At 30.3% G+C, this 5280-nt stretch overlaps 1 protein-coding gene across 1 annotated transcript in view; it reads right to left on the bottom strand.

Annotated features, from left to right (window-relative positions):
* Positions 1 to 2979, bottom strand: part of LOC106684956 (transducin-like enhancer protein 4) — a 267440-nt gene extending 264461 nt beyond the window's left edge. Inside the window, exon 1 of the mRNA XM_067050244.1 lies at positions 2961 to 2979. The gene's annotated coding sequence lies outside the window, so the exon portion shown is untranslated. The remainder of the gene's footprint in view (positions 1 to 2960) is intronic.
* Between the last annotated feature and the right edge of the window lie 2301 nt (positions 2980 to 5280).

Here is a 5280-nt window from a genome sequence, read left to right as displayed (position 1 = left end):
TAGGCATTTAAAAATATTTTTTTTTATACTATTCTACTTCATTATTATTATATTCATTATTATTATTATGGTTTGTACTCAGGTGTATATTATTTATTATTACTACTTTATTTTTATTTTCTCTCACCTATTATTTGTTTTGTTTCGTGCTCTTTCTTTTCTTTTGTAAATTATTTCCTATATTTATCTTCTGTACATTTTTTTAATTACAAATGCTAATGCAACATTGTATTTATATAATATGCTATTTGAATGGTGTATGGACAAATTATTTAAATTAAGCGACTCTCCTATAGGGCTACAGATATACAGAGGAGAATATTATGAACGTCGTTAAGACACAGGAAGATAAAAAAGACAAAAAATTCCCTATTCATAAAATTGTAACTTGCATACTATGGGTTAGGACCCTTTCACATGTAGCAGCTTATTGGTACAAGTGAAGGTAAGATCACAGCGGCTTCCATATCATCACCTCAGCTGTCTGGGAAGTTAATCCAACGATATGAAGCTCCCGGTGTTTTTTTTTCTTTTCCTTCACGGGAAGCGGACAATGACAAGATAATTGGTTCTTAACAGATCCTGCTAGAAGGGGTAATGCCACTCTGCCTCCTCTAAAAAGGGTACCTTACCCTTCTTGTTTGTTCAGTCGGGAGCACTCATGGGGGTACTTCCCCGCCAGATGGCCCGTCGCACAACAGGTATATCCTTCTTCTACATCCTGTTATTGGGTTGAACGACTGGAAGGTAACACATGTCTAGGGGTGTGTCTGCATGTGTTTGTTAACTGCTCAAATGTATAATTGAGCAGTGCTTATAGAATTTCGTGGGATCAGAGTAAAGATGCTACAAAAATTTATTGAAAGGGACAAAATCTCCCAAAATATTTCACTTTTCTCAACTTTATGAAATATACTATTTTTTCAACCTATCTTGAATTTCTATATCATATTTTTATATTATATGAAAAATGCAATGGTTTCAGAAAGTTGTTGTTGTTGTCTGGGGCTTTAGGGCGTAAAACCCTGAGGTTATCAACGCCCATGTTTCGTGCTTTATAATTCTGTTTTTTATATTTATAATTCTATTTCACTTTATTTTTCTCTTTAAATAATTTCGAAAAAAATTTAAATAATTACTTCTTTTGGTATTTTTTATTACGTATAACAGATTTTCTGGTTTAAATCTTATTCAAAAGGCCATTCCTTTTTATGAAAACTAAGACCATTTCCACGTTCTTCTGGTCATCATTCAGAGCATCCGACACACTCGGTCCTACTCCCAATCTACTCAAGTTCGCAGAATAAAAATGACATTTCTCAAATATGTGACTGATCGTAAGTACACTGTTGCAGTATTGACATTTTGGCGGTGGCTGCTAACTGATCAGATATCTATGAGTTAAAATTGTATGACCTATTCTCAATCTGGCAATAGCTACCTCCTCCCTGCGATTGGAACGGTTTGATGTGGCCCATGGTTTAGTGGTTTTTTTTTATAGTTTTTAATTTGCTTGGCGAGCTTTCATCCCACATGGCTTGCCAACTAGATGATATCTCATTTTTCATTGGAAGACTTATTTCTTGTGGTGTCAGAATGGCCGCGCCCTGACCTGGAAGAGCAAGTGCTTGGTGCTTGTTTAGCTGCAATGTCCGCCAGTGATCCCCACATGACCCGGCACCCATATAAAGAAAACAGTTTTTCCCAAGTTTTCGAACATGTTGGTATAATTGTGAATGTTTATGATCGCCGGGTGTTTCGGGCAAATGATCTTCATGGCTTTTAGTGAACTTAAAGAGTCGGTAATGATAACTATATTAGTATTCGTTACTGTTATGGAGAAGTGGAGTGCTGAGGCTATTGCATGTAATTCAAGCTACAAGACGTTGATCAACAAATGAAATCCGTTGTTTAAAAGTAATTTAAACTAATCTCTAGAATTATTTACTTTTTGCGGCTTTAGCGCACTTGGCTCATAACCAGTGATGCGGCGAGAGGGATGCGCTGGGATTTTATGAACTCTGCTCTACCCCTCACACTAGATTCAGGGATCCTCACGTGGATATTGTAAATATTGTATATAGGAGTGTAAATGTGACTAGAGATTATTTTATTTTTTCATGCACATAGTTTGATTACGTTTTCTATATCCTTTTTTAAAAGGAAATTTTATTTATTTTTATGTACTTTTTTTTCATTTATTTATTTATTTTTCATTCTTATTTTATTTTAGTAAGAATGTGATCATTCATCACTATTACCTATTGCCCACAACGGTGTGGCAGGTTGTAATATCTATCAATAAATAAAGTTCGATTATAAAAAAAAAAAAAAGAATTATTTACTAAAACCGGATCCACAGGTTTGCCACTTGCCGCAAATCCACATTATCTACAAATGCTTTCAGAACAAAGAAAGTAACAAACTTCGGTATCCACTCGCTTCTGTCTTACAGAGAGCCGAACATGGTGGACGTCGTATTTGAGTCAACTATTAGCTTCCATTTACATTATTTTGATTGTAAAAAGGAACACAACAAAGATATCTGAAATGAAATGAATTGTTAAATTTGTTGCAACACCTTAATATTGTTTGTTTTGCTTGAGGAATTAAGTAATATTTTAAAAAATCAGCCAGATGTAAGTAAATGACTATAAATATTTTTTTGGAAAAAAAAAAATAATAACTGCCATGAAGAGGAAATGAATGCAACGAAAATTAAATAACTAAAACACGAATTTTTGATTATATAAATCAAATCTAGATATGCAAAAACCGCGTACTTTTCACTTTTCTTAAGAAAACCGTGTGATTTTTTTTTTTAATTGACAATGACCTTTATCTTAAATCTTTTCTCAGGACCATAGTCAACAAAGGAACATTCATTGTGTATTTTTTTTTACCAGCATATAATTTTAGAAAAATTATGAACTCCATTAAATGCATTAGCGTACACTTACTATATTTCTCCGGTGCTACAAGTTGGGGCCTCCTGCGAACAAATTATGATGATCAAAATATATTCTTGTTTAAATATTAAATATTATTATTGATTCTCTATATATTTATTAAAATATGTAGTACAAAAGATACTGGAGGATGTAACTAATTGTATTTACATTAATAATGGTGGTTATACTTATTTTCTACGACATGGTTTATTCTAAATTAAGAAAACCTATCTCCTCAATTTTTTGAACAAATATATAAGGATTTGAAAATCAAAAGTTTAGTTTCCATGATGTTAGTTATCAAACCCACTACTATCATCTACCCATAAAATTTATTGTCGTGGCGGTACTGTCGTACAATCTGGATTTTGCTACACAGGTACACCTATGAATGAATGAATGAATAAATGAAAGAAAATGAATGAAAAAATAATTTTATTCTGGGATATATGTCCCATAAGAATAAATACACATGGTTCATACATTAAGGTTTTTTTCTGGCAAGCATTTACAAGTTTCCAGAGTAAAATGAAATTACATTGGAATATTGGCTTAACTAATATTTATTGCTCCTAGATGTGTAAGAAACAGCCAATTGCATGAGGAATTACAAATAGAGACGATAGAGGATTATATAAAAAAAAAAAAAGGTTCATAAAGTTCCACTCCCAGTTACCGTTACAGTTAAAGGAGCAGTGACCTACAACTTGGGAAAATCAACCTCAACCCGAAGACTGAAGCCCAGGCTGCTGCAGGACATCCTGTTATAAATTCTGTATTTATCAGTTCTGTTATTGCCACTCTTAATTTTTATTTTATCTTAATTTCTTTTTTTTTTTTGTTGTTCTTGTGTTCACATTTTTTCTTAAATTCACTTTCATTTGTGTTGTTGTTGTTGATTGTTGCTTAAAGGCGTAAAACCCTCTGGTCATCAACGCCTATGGCATGATAAGAGTAAAAAAAAATAAAAAAAAAAAATTCTTTATTAAAAAAAATAAATAAAAAATATAGAAATAAAAAAAATAAAAATAATTAAAAAAAAATAAAATAAAATAAGTAAAAAACATCGAAAATATGTCTAATCGTAAGACTGGACTGACAATATTTGCACGTTGGAGGTGGCTGTTTTCTGATCAGGTGAGAGTGCGTGAGAGTATGACCTAAAACTTTCATTTTTTTTTCCATTAGAAGTCATTTATTTATTTTGTTAAATCCATAAATATCATTGTTTTTTGTAATTAACTTTACTTTTATCTTTTATTAAGAATTATTATTTTATCTTACTTTATTTTTTAATTTATAACATAGTTGGGGGTGTCTCTTGTATGAAACTATACCTCCCCGTTATCAATTGTTAAAAAAAAAAAATTATCTCTTACATTAACCATGTAAGGCCCACCAGGCTGATCTGGTCTTAAATAAATAAATAAAAAATACCTATATTTTAATTTTCATTCTAATTTTTATATAATGATTTTTTACTATAGTGAATTTTTATATAATGAAATAATGATTTTAATCTATTTCTATCTTTATTATTATCGTTATTACCCATTTTATTTTTTTTCTAAAATTATTTTTATAGTAACTTATTTATTTAATTAATTCTATAAATATTAGTTGTTTTTGTTTGTTAATTTATTCTTTCTTTCAATTTTTCATCTATCTCTCTCTTATATAAAAAGGTTTTTAGTGATCATCGTGTAATATTTTTTTCTACATTTAATCACTGTGTAATATTCTATTTTATACATAAGGTGGAATAATAAAAATAGATCGTGAAGATATATAAATTGATTACTGAACTTCAGTACTTATCGATCACTAACAATTTTGTTTATTTTTATGAGTACCATCAAAGGAAACAATCAGTATTTACTCCTGGATTGTATCAAGGTGCAGAAGCTAACATGGAATTGAAATTTAGAGTCGAAAAATTGATTTCGAACATTGTTCTTGAAGCGGCACTTAAGTGCAGTACAAATACTTGAAATTTATATATTTTCCTATATATTGAAAAAAATAACACATTCTAAAATACATAATACATGTAAATTAAAGTTATACAATTCGAGGAACTAGTAGTACAATTAAATGAACAGTTGTATAATTTGTTAAATGGTCCAACGTTAGGCGGGCAGGGAGTAATTATTATTATTTTAATATTTGGTGTATTATTTTTTATGATTAGTCAATAATTAAAACATTGTAAATGGTTAGTGGTATCTTTTGCCGGAGACTAGATTCTAGCATTATTGATTGTTAAAATAAGCATATAAGGCAAACCAAACCGATCAGGTAATAAAGAGATTAAAAAATATGTATTATT

This window comes from Halyomorpha halys, unplaced genomic scaffold (assembly GCF_000696795.3).
Source record: "Halyomorpha halys isolate HHAL.00 unplaced genomic scaffold, Hhal_1.1 Scaffold633.1, whole genome shotgun sequence".
In the NCBI taxonomy this organism is placed as follows: domain Eukaryota; kingdom Metazoa; phylum Arthropoda; class Insecta; order Hemiptera; family Pentatomidae; genus Halyomorpha; species Halyomorpha halys.
This window is presented reverse-complemented; position numbering and strand designations above follow the sequence as displayed.